Genomic DNA, 12,282 nt, shown 5'->3' with positions numbered 1-12,282 from the left:
TTCCTTAGAAATGTTATGAACAGTAGTATCACACTTACCAACTGATGACAAAGATACCTTTTGGGTTCCGTTCCTGAAAGGTCCTTAAAGACCTTTCAGGAATGGAACCCAAAAGGTATCTTTGTCCTTACTTGATCTTGTTCTTCCACAAAACAATAAGTCCACATACAGAAGGGCCACCAGAATTTTCTTCTTACTTTGGACCATTGGAAATGGTATGGGTGAACCTACCCATGATAATAGATAACAGTGAATTCTAGTGTAGACTGTGTCACTTAATCAATACATTTTTTCCATTTTTTTTAACCTCTGGGAAATCTCAGTTTTCTTATCTTTGTATGGATGTCATTAGACACTGTTCTCCAAGTTACCACATACTGATATTTATTGTGTTCTCTGAATAAACATTATAGACTTTGAATAACATTCTGTTCTTCCAAACTTACTAGAATTAGCATCACATAATATCAAAGGTGCTGAATGAGCATGTCAAATCCTAAATGTGCTTATCCTAGAGAAATAATAGATAATAAATAATATATCTAGATAAAATCTTTATACAAAGATGCTCATGGTCAAATCACTTCCCAAATCAAAAGCAATTTAAATATATAAAGATATTTAATTTCTAATAGATAAATATAATAATATTGTTCAGCTTTTATGATGTATATTCTTAAAGATTATCAATAATAAAATGCTATGCTTTAGGATAAAGTGTTCCCCCCTAAACTCCTGTGTTCATGCACAAATATTCAGAGGTATTATGCTTATACTATAAGATCTGTAACCTAATCAGCCCATCCTAGTTTGTATGATCTAACTAGGTGGTAACTGGAGGAATGTGGCTGGAGGAGGTAGACCACTAGAGGGGTGCCTTGGACAGGTTCATCTTCCATGTGGTCCCTTTTCTCTCTTTTTCTCTCTGTTTCCTGGGCACCATGAGGTGAACAACTTTTCTTGCACTTTCTTTCTGTCAAGATGTCCTGCCTCACCTTGGACCCTGAGCAATAGAACTGGCTGACCATGGAGTAAAGCTGTACAACTATGAGCCAAAATAAATTTTTCTTCCTCTAAGTTGTTATATATATATATATATATATATATATATATATATATATATATATATATATTAAAAACAACAATATAAAACTATTTTATATACACCATAATGACAAGTAAAAAACAAAGTTTATCTTTAAAAAATACTGCAAAGAAAAATACCAAATAGCATAAGTGGTCATGCTATCAGAAGATTTAAAAATACATTTTATATACCTTTCTTACTTTCAAAATTAAACATTTTCTAGCTTTGATAGCTTATCTTAATATGTAACTTTTACATGTAACTAAATATGCAATATTTATTGTTTTGAAATTTATACCAAAGTTGTCAACCTCTACTATGAATAAATTCAACAAACACTTACTGGAGATTTATTAAGTACAAAATGTCATGCTGGGCAACAAAGATAAGAGATAGTCCCTGCTAAATGGAGCTTATTTTTAACTATAACATTACACATGCAAACAATCTCAAGTCCGGTCATGATGGCACTATTGGTGGTACGTATCAGTATAATAGACTTTCAGAGAAAGGAACAATACATTTTTATTAATTTTTAAATTTGTTTTAATTAGTTATACATGGTAATAGAATGCATTTATGCACTTTGATATATCATAAATAGATGGGATATAATTTCTCATTTTTCTGAGTCGTGTATGTTATAGAATCATATTGGTCATGCAGTCACATATATACATACAGTAATCATGTCTGTTTCATTCTACTATCTTTCCTATCCCCACATCCCCTCCCCTATCCTCCCTTCACTTCCCTCTACCTAATCTAAGGTAATGCTATTCTTTTCTAGTGCCCTCCACCTTATTGTGAATTAGCATCAGCATATTAGAGAAAACATTCAGCCTTAGAACAATACATTTTTATGATGTGGTCAAGGAAGTCTTCATAGGGGAGGTGACATTTGCAGATTTTTTTTAAATGTGCAGGACTTTGGTAGTTTCTAACTGATAAAAATGTGTAGTATGATTATTTTTTATTTACACAAATAGCATAACATGTAAAATATATATTTCTTATATAAGATCAAAGAGCGCAGTTCAATTTTATGTTCTAAAATGTAAATTTCATGTTCTGAAACATTTCTTTCTTGACAAAAAGAAAGTGAATTTCATTTATTGTGGTCAGGAACCCATTGCCTTTGGACACTGTTGGGAAAAAGAAACTATCTACTTTGTTAATACCGACAATGGCCTTTACTTTTGTCTTGATAAGGAATAAAATCTGAAGCTGGGTTTGATCCCCAACACACACACACAAAGAATATCTGAGCGATGAAATTGCAACAAGTAGAGTTTTCTGGGGAGAGGCAGCTCCGCTTAGAGCTTTCCCATCCAGGTATGGGAAGATGAGGCTTCACAAGAGCCCTAGAGCAGGGCCATCAAAGAGTCCAGGAACTTGGATTTCTACAGAGCTCCCCAGGGGGTTCTGGTGGTTGGCCAGGTTTAGAACAAACAACAGAGTAAGGCTGTGCCTTTCATTAGCTAGCAGCATGAATAAGTATGGAAGGGCCCCAAGAGGATTTCCTTGGTCCTACAAAATATTTATTAGCTGGATCAGTCTCTTGAACCTTGAACATCTGAAGCTTAGCATTATTTTTTTTTTATATTGTTGCTTCACGTGTAGATGATTTCATCACTAGGCTATAAACTTCTCAAGGTGAAAACTAAAATGCTTGTTTTTGTTTCTTTTAAGTCCTCTGGAGTCTCTTCTGTGCTTTGCATGGTTAGTTTTAACTGGTACTCAAAGAAGGAACACATGAATGAAAAAGATCAATTGTCATTTCTTCCTCACCTAGAAATCTGTACTTGAACTAGAGGATTCTATCAAAAGTCGTTCCTTTCCATGAAGACTGTAATGTGTGCATGTATTCAGGTAGATGTCTTTCAGAGATCCATTGCTCTTTAATACTATTTCTTACTCTCCTGACGAGGATGTCTCGTATACTTAACAGACCAAGATTTTTCACGTTTCTGTTTCTTGTGTTTGAACTTTTACCATTCTTTTTACCTATTTATATGTTCTTTAATCCCCTCAGGGAAAAATTCCTCCTGCAAATTTGCTATAACATGGCAAACTTTTGTGTGGACAAAAAAAATGTATATGGAGGGGCTAGAGTTTTTTCTCAGTGGTGGAGCACTTGCCTGGCATGTGTAAGACCCTGGGTTCGATTCTTAGCACCACAAAGAAAAACAAACAAACAAACAAACAAACAAATAAATAAACTAAAAGTCCTTTGAAAACTAAATATATATATATGGACCAAAATTAGTCCACACACTTATGCAGAATTCAGAGAATTCTAGCATTCTCTTGATTAAAAAAAAAAAAAAGTTGAGAAGGAGAGAAGAGGTCAACTCTGATTGACTATCCTATGAAAATTCCTATCCAATGAATATATTTTCACCTCAGCTATGGCATATTTTTAAAGTTAAAAAAGACAGTAAAGAGATTCATATAAGCAATATAACACATCCATCACATAATTATGTCAGATTTCACAAGGCAAAGAATACTCTAGTATATATAATCCCAATTTATTTTGAAACCTGGCTGAGTACATTTATGTATGAATTGATTGGTTGACAAGTCCAACAAATGACCTTCATTGTTTGTACAAATGTCTACAAAGGAAAGCTCATCAGGTCAAATTTATAATAAGGGAGATCTTGGGAAGGATGCACATTGCTCTAATTAGTAGCTCTACAAATACTTGGAAAAACACCCAAGAGAATTTAAGTGAAATAATAATTTCAAAATATCAGACTGATTGAATTAGTCCTGCTAAAGGTCCTACCATATTTCTCGGTCATTTCTGTCTCCCTCTCCCCCTCTCACCCCCTTTACTTTCCCTTAATCAGAGAATATTAAACATTGGCAACTCTCCTTAAACTCCCAACAATTCTAATGATTTTTTCTCAGTTGGGGACCTTACCTCCTTCACTGAAGCACCCACCTCCAGGTCTACCCATTCACCTGTCTGTCCCTGTATGTTCTGCCTGCCTTCCTCTCACTATGGATGAACTATCCATGTTTCAATATAATGTGAAACCCTTTACCTGTTCAGAAGCTCCCAGCCTTTCTTTTTTCCTCAAGTATATCTCTCCGCTATATGTAACATTTCTCTGCAACAACAGTTTTCCAACCTCTACTGAATCATAACCTTTAGCATGAAAATTTTCAATACTTTTCTCATCTTAGCAAAACAAAAACCCTCCTTTGAGATCACATTCTACTCCAGTTACCACCATGTCCCTTCTTTCTTTAACAGTGAAGCAGCGAAACCAGTGCCTGTGCCCTGTCTCTCAGTGCTGTCCTCCTATCCTCACGTGGACAAGTGCATTGAGCTGTCATTTTTTATCACTCTCCTAAAACAGCACTTGTCAACACAACTGTTGTCCTCTGTGTTGCCTCTGTGTAGATTTGATTTTCATTACTCATCTTATTTGATCAGCAGCTGATAGAACTCTTTCCTCTTTTCTTTTGGCCTCCAGCACACCTCTGCTGGCTTTCATCCCACTTCATTTCTGATTCTTCTCTACCTCTGAAGATATATTTTATCTTCCTGTCCTTGAAAGCTGAATTTTCCCCAAGCCAGTTCTTCCATTACTTCTCTTTTTAAAGTGCATTCATTCCTTTGATGAATTCAGTTTCACACCTTTAAATAACTGACAACTCCCAAATTTATATACCATTCATTCTACACCCATTTCTTGAATATATCAGTTATTTTCAAACTAGTAGCTCAGCAATTCATTACAAATGGAAATTAGCTAATGCCCTTTCTCTACTCAAATCACCCATGGCCTCTCTCGTCACTCAAAATAAAAACCTGAGATTTCTCAGTGGTCTATAAAGCTTCTCTGAGCTGGTTCTCCCACAGCCTCTCTGCCTTGCTTCCTTCTGTTCTCCCTGTCACTCTCTCCATCCTTCTGGCCTGAACTGTTTCCTGTTCTTTAATCTTGGTGACTGTACTACAGACTTAATGCATTTGGACTTGTTTTTACCTCCATATCTCTCTCTCATTCTCCAACTCTTTAAGGTCTTCAGTCAAATCACTATAGCATATGACCCTCACCACTTCATCGTATGCCCATTTTCTGTTTTGCTCTTCATAGAAAGCATGTTTAGCATATTCCAACTAATATGCTATATTTTTTAATTATTTACTCATTGTCTACCTACCTATACCAAAACATAAGGCCCGTGAGAAGAGGAAATGTCTGTTTTGCTGTTTGTTGCTAAATTCTTCACACTCACCACTTGGAAAACACTGCTTGCTCAATAATGTTGGTGTTTCTCAGAGTGTGGTGCCCAGACCAGCATCATCAAAGCTATCTGGAAGATAGAGGTATGTGTTAGAGATCAAAATTCTTGAGCCCAGTATAACACTACTCAACACAGAACTCTGGGAATGGGGTCCAACAATCTTTTTTTTCTTTTTTTTACAAGCTTCCCAGGTGTTTTTTGTTTCTGCTGATATTTGAGAATCACCGTGATGAATATTTGTTGAATGAGAATAGACATGAGAAAACTTGTGTTCTTGTTAACTTTTTTTGATTAACATGCAGTCATACCTTTTGGGTTAAAGTGTCATGCAAATAAATGAGTAAAACCATTTTGTAGAATTTATTTTTTTTCTGATGTGATTCATAAATCTAATAAGAAAAAGATTTTAGTTTATCATTTATAAAATAAGAGGCATATAGCTTATCCTAAGCCACAAATTCAAATCTATTGAAAAGTGGTAGATTTGCAAAGTCATAATTGAATTTATAGAATTAATTTATGGTTTTGATTCAATTTTAGTTGAAACTTCTGTTAAAAATTGGCTCCAAGAATTTTGTCCTATGATTTAAAAAGTTAAAGCTTTTATTAATCAATTTGCTTTCTTGGTATTTCCCTTTTTGTTCCCTGCAATCAAACAGATCACATGTAAGCATCTACTTCACATCTGATGTCTGGGATACATTCTCTTCTAGTAAGACAGGACACAGAGTGAATTATGGTTTGTGAAGTCTCTCAGATTCTGTGAAGTAGAATGAAAACTTCCTCCCTTACTCTCTAAGTATGAAGTTATTAGAATATTTTCTAGGGTGAGCAAATGTTTCTGTTAGCCCAGGATAAAATCTGTTCATGTTTGATGTCTTGATATAAAATAGCATCCCTCAATATAGACAGTGCCCTGGTTTCATGATAATTTATAAGGCCACCCTACTTATTTTGTATATTTTTATATGATATATAAAGCATTTTAAATAATAATGTATTATTACTTAATATGCATATTAAAAAATAATGAGAGTATTTTTTGGTGCTCCTAAGATATATATAAAATAAGAAATAACTATGGAAGTTGATGTATATATTCAATTTGCTTATCTATAATAATCAATTCAGTATAAAATTATCACATTTTCACCTTATATGTGCAATAAAAACAAAGCAACCTTATAAAAATAAAGTAATAGACATAACAGAGTAAAAATAAATATCTATGAACAAAATTTTAATTATCTCTAATATTCTTTAGAAGCATTGTCTTTGGAAATTCATTTAAAAATTTAGACTTTATTCTTCTGATGTAATAGTTAGGAAGGAGAAATTTGAATATAACATGTATAAATGAGTATTATATATTTGACTAAGAATTTCCACATATTAATGTAATGTTTTGCTTAGATTTCATTGGTCTTTTCCAATTCTAATACTTAATGCCCACATCAATTTTCATAGTTGTTATGTTCCTCAGTGTGTATTACCAAGATAATGTTATGATGTCACCACAACAAGAACAATAAAATTACAGGTTACTTTGTCTGATATATTTCCTTTACTAGGCCAACCCTCTCTACTGTTTATTTGACTTTATGCAGGTACAACATTATGATTTTAAAAAGTGCCAGCAGATGTGTATAACAATTAATGCTGAATATGATTCTAATTTCTAGGTCAAATTCCATGGTTTTTGGCTTGCAGCATGTCCGTAGGCCAAAATTAAGGGTACTGAAATAAACATTGCAAATGCATTTATCTTACTGAATAAGTATACCAATGAGATTAGGTGCCTTCCCTTTGAGAATTCAGATCTCACATGAAAATCATGACTTTGACACTATTCTTTTGGAATAATTTTAAAAGTTGTCTAGCTTTTTAAAATTTTAATTGTTTGTGCACACTAATTTGCTAAGAATTTAAAATTCATTAAAGGAGTGATATAATATGTTCTAGGCTTGGCTAGTATATATAGTTTTAATTAAAAAAAAGTACTTGTTAGTTGACAGGAATACCCACCTGTGAAATAATTTATACTGGAATTTTTAAGAATTACTTCAATTATATGATCAATTATGTAGCTCTTTTAGACTATCAGGATATTTGTGACAAAATATTTGTTTACCTGTTGCATTTTCAGTATTGTTACACTTCCCTGCTTGGTCTATCTAATCAGCCCCTGTCTGGCAGTCTGTTCATTACAGTTGTGCTGGCATCCCCTCTTGACCTCCATGTCCAGAACAGCTGTGTGGCATTCCACATGAATAACAAAACCAGCTGGCGTCAACACATTGACCTTCTCATGACACCAATGTAGGCTGTTTGTATACATAATCATGGCCACAGCCTGCTTATGTATGTACCAAGTGTGGGTTTGGTTACAATTGGATTCCTTCAGTTTGTAGTTCACAGTTGACCTTAAAAACACCAATTTGAGCTACTCTTTTCTTTCGTCAATAAATGCTATTAAAGCAGTCTCAATTTGTAAAGTGCTGAATTTTTATGGGAAAAAAATCTTGCTTTCGTCCAATGCCACTCTCTTTAATGAGTTGCTCTACAATTGAGACGTGCATATACTTTTTTTTACACATAATTTTAATAGGTACATGTATTATGGCGAGATTGCAATAAATCACCAAGTTGATCTTAAAGCAGGAGACGGAATATTTATTCACCAAGTCGAGGTCTGGATCCACCAGCCGGAGGTCTGGATTCACCAGTTGGCTGGCCAAGAGGCAGACTGCAAGTCTACACCCTTCAACCCCCTCCTGGGGAGTATACCTTTTATAGTTCAAAACCGTATTAATCATAAGTGGCTGCTACTATGGTTCGAAGTCATAAACAAATGTCATGAGGAGTAAGTCAAAACATCCCTAGTTGAGTACAAGTTAAAGAATGGTTACTAACATTCGGACAATCAATCTCTGACAGGGTACATTGTCCAACTAAAATGGGAATCAAAAAGAGAACAATTTTTACATTGTATAAGAATTGTCATTTTGTGTTGTCAAACATGCTAGCTAAGAAACTGTTGATGGGCACAGAGGCAGGGCTTTCCCACGGGAGAAGCATTTTTTACATGACAGAGTCTTAGGGTAAAATGGAGTCTGTTTGGTCATTACCCATATAGCCTGGGCCATAACACATGATGACACATCCTGGAGCATCAATATTTCTGTTACTTTCTGGAAAATGTGTTAAGGCAAACAATTGTTATAAGAATTGAATGAGATACAAAACCCATGCACAGTTTTAAAAATATGAGCCTTCAAAAAGTTAGTTTTAAGAGTCTGGTTTCAGGCTAAGCAGACACTTTGGAGCAGAGGTTTGTTCTATTCTGGGTATCAATTATGGCTATTTTTGTGCAAAAGTGTGAGACTGGCAAATCTCAATGTCAGTGATTTTTCTGACTTATTTAGCAAGCTAAATAAATACACTTTTAAATGCTACACTTACTCTGCCAGAGAAAAAGTAGTCTTAAATAAAAATTGCTCTTTGTCTATATTGTAACAAATACCAACTGTATTCTGAGTATTTAAATTATCCTGTTTAAATAATTTAAAAATATTTTATAGATATTTACTATATAAGCATATATATATATATATTTTTTTCTTATAGCTATAATATTTGGCTTATCTCAGTATTTCAAAAAATATCAAAGCAAATTCTTTATATCCTTCTTTTATTGAACTCTCTATAAGGTATTATATATTTGGTTACTTAAGGATCATGTCATACATATGTATGTATATGGTGTGTGTGTGTGTGTGTGTGTGCATGCATATGTGTTAAAAACAGTAAATGCTCAGTAATATTATGTTAGTGGGGGTCGGGGCTGGGCCTGTAACTCAGTGGTAGAGTGCTTGCCTAGCATCCATATAGCTATGGGTTCTATCCCCAGCACTACAAAATAAATAAATATTTTGGAAATGAATACACTGTGAATTTGATTCTTGAGAACTGATTATTAAGCCTTACTGATTGAATTATTTAAAAGCTTCTCATTGCTTTATTCTAGAGGAAATTCAGGTGAGTTTTTCCCCTTTGATACTATAATCTCAAGAGATACAGATTTGTGTGTCTGTGTGTATTTGTTTTTATTAGTGCACTATGTCTATACGTAATAGTTGGGATCATGTTGATAAAATCATACATGGAATTTTATTGACTTTATTTCAGTCCCTGGTTCCCCCCCTTCTCCTCCCTTTCTCCTTTCCCCTATGCTCTTCCTCTACTCCACTGGTCTACGTTTCACCCCTTTATTTGATTTTAATTGGTGCCTTACAGATATACATAAAGGTAGAATTCACTATGGCATATTTATACAGGCATAGAGCATAATTATGTCAAATTCATTCTGCATTTCCTCCTGTTTCCCATTCCTCATCCCTCCTGCTCTATGTCCTTGAACTCCACTGCTCTTTCCTATGTTTTTACGAAGACAGACAGATACAAATTTTTGAAACCCTAAATGCACCCCTCCTCTAATGTATATTTGTGAGAGTGAACTTTAGATATACTCCCTTTTGTTTACTGATTAAACAATTAGAACATAATATTCACACCCTCAAATAAGCCAAATCATTCAATAAAATTGAGTATAACTGAAATTAAGGATATCTAAAAACAGCTACCTGAAACCTTGGGAAATTTGAGTGATAAAAATACAATGGCTGAGAGCATTTTAACCACAGAATTTTTTCCTTTTATACATAGACAGTTTCAAGGTTGTTGAGTTGCGCCTTGTGGTCCCTACTAAAATGCTTATATGTTCAGGAACTACAAAGTTCACAAGCCAGGTCTTTTTTTTTCTTTCTTTTCCCAAAATGAATCCATATTTGTAACCCACTTGTAATGTCTGGTTCAATTCCCAGCCAAACAAGCAAAGACACTTTCTGAGCAGTGATAGCAATTCTATACCTGTTTGTTTACAATTTGTCTGACAATGAGTCAGAAGCCTTCAATTTTTTTAATACAAACCTTCTCAGATTGATTTAGCAAACTGCAATAATTTCCTGTCTCTCAATCTTTATAATCTAAGAAAAGTGACTGCTGTATTTTCAGTCTTCCTGTCTGATACAGAAGAGATACTATGTATTTCACAGAGAAAATAATGTCTTTTCTATTCAGTTAAGTTGTACTGACTTATCACAAAAACCTGGTTTTTGGTTACATCATTGCTCACAAGGTTGTCCTTGCCTGAGGAAACATGGCTACTCTGATTAGCAGTAAGCCACAGTTCTTTCTTTTTGATGCAACAGGACTGTGAAATTAAGTGTGCTTGGGTGAGCTCTTTCAACAAGCATTAGTGATTGGACCCTGGCCTTCTACAAAGGCTGCCCCAAAGGAAACCACACTCATTTACCAAGAGACTAGGGAGGACTTCTGTGGGTTTACTCTTGATCTGTTTCCTCATAAGAAATTTGCTATAATTGACAATCAGGCTGGTAACACACAGGATGCTCTAGTCTAAATATTTAAAGGTGGCTTTTTTTTTAATCTAATGAAGCACAACTTAAAAAAAAATAATCAACAGGAACATAGTATCATAGTTACAAACAATTACCAAAAACATAAAAATAAATGATAATGACTATTGCACTGGGGGAAAAGGAAAGTTAAGTTGATGTAGATTATTCTGTTAAATATATGTGTATATCCAGCTAAACACTGTTAAAATAACTACCCTGAGTTCCCTAGCTTGTCTAGTTATAGTTGAGACAATGTACCAAGGAGGATATTGATGAAAATAGAAATTATTAGCTCTCAATAATTAATAAGTAATTTCTAAAAATATAATCAGAGAACACGTATTATTTGTCTCCTTGGGACACGTGATCACCTTGACAATGAAAGGGTATTATGTCTGAGAAATATTTGATAGATCCATAAAGTCATTGCTTTACTTCTCTCCCTTTAACCTCTTTATCAAACTCTATGCACTTTCTACTATGGCCACTCTCATTAATTGTTTTCAACCTTGGTACCTGTAAATGTAACCTTAAATAATTAAATGATTTTAGTATATTTTTGTTTGGGAGTCCAAAATCAACAAAAATAAGTAATTCAGGAGTGGATTTTGGCCTCCACGTTTTGCTCACTTCTTCCTCCCTTCCCACTCCCTTCCCACCATTCCATAAGCTCAAGCCATACTTCTTCTCTTTCTCAAAATTGCCAAAATCATTCTTCTATTCAAGACTTTACTTTTGCTGTTTTTCTCTACCTACAATTTGTCTTTTCTTGAGTTTTGTTTCGAACAGGGTTGACCCCAAGAGTGCTCTACCATCAATTTATATCACCAGACCTTTTTTAAATTTAATTTTTAATTTTAATTTTATTTTTCATACAAAATCATTTTTTTTGTACTGGAGGTCACTCAATCACTGACCCACATCACCAACCCCTTTTTATATTTTTACTTGGAGACAGGGTCTTACTAAGTTTCTTAGGATCTCAATAAGCTGCTGATGCTGACCTTGAATTTGTGATCCTCCTGCCATAGCCTCTGAGTCTCTGAGATTATGGATTGCTCTACTGTACCCCTGGCTTAGACAAAATCTTGGTAAATTACTGAAGCTGGACTTGAATTTGCAGTTCTCTTGCCTCAGTCTTTCAATTCACTGGGATTACAGTCCTGTGCGATGGCGCCAGCTTCTTGGTTTTTAAATTAATGTGCAGCATTTAGCTCATATGTCAATGCTTCCAATAGAACTCCACAAAGTCCTCCCTAATTCATGCTTTAAGTTTTATCCTGTTTTATTTTCTGCATAGCCTTATTTTAAATATAGTTTGGATATTTGTTTCTTGCTTAACAGTTCTTTCAACCATGTTAAAACTTTCTATTTGCCAAACCTTTGTCTCGATTGTCCTAGCTCCTGGAAGAGTATGTAGCATCACATACATACACAATAAAGCCATCT

This window comes from Urocitellus parryii, chromosome 5, assembly GCF_045843805.1.
Source record: "Urocitellus parryii isolate mUroPar1 chromosome 5, mUroPar1.hap1, whole genome shotgun sequence".
Lineage (NCBI taxonomy): Eukaryota > Metazoa > Chordata > Mammalia > Rodentia > Sciuridae > Urocitellus > Urocitellus parryii.
This window is presented reverse-complemented; position numbering follows the sequence as displayed.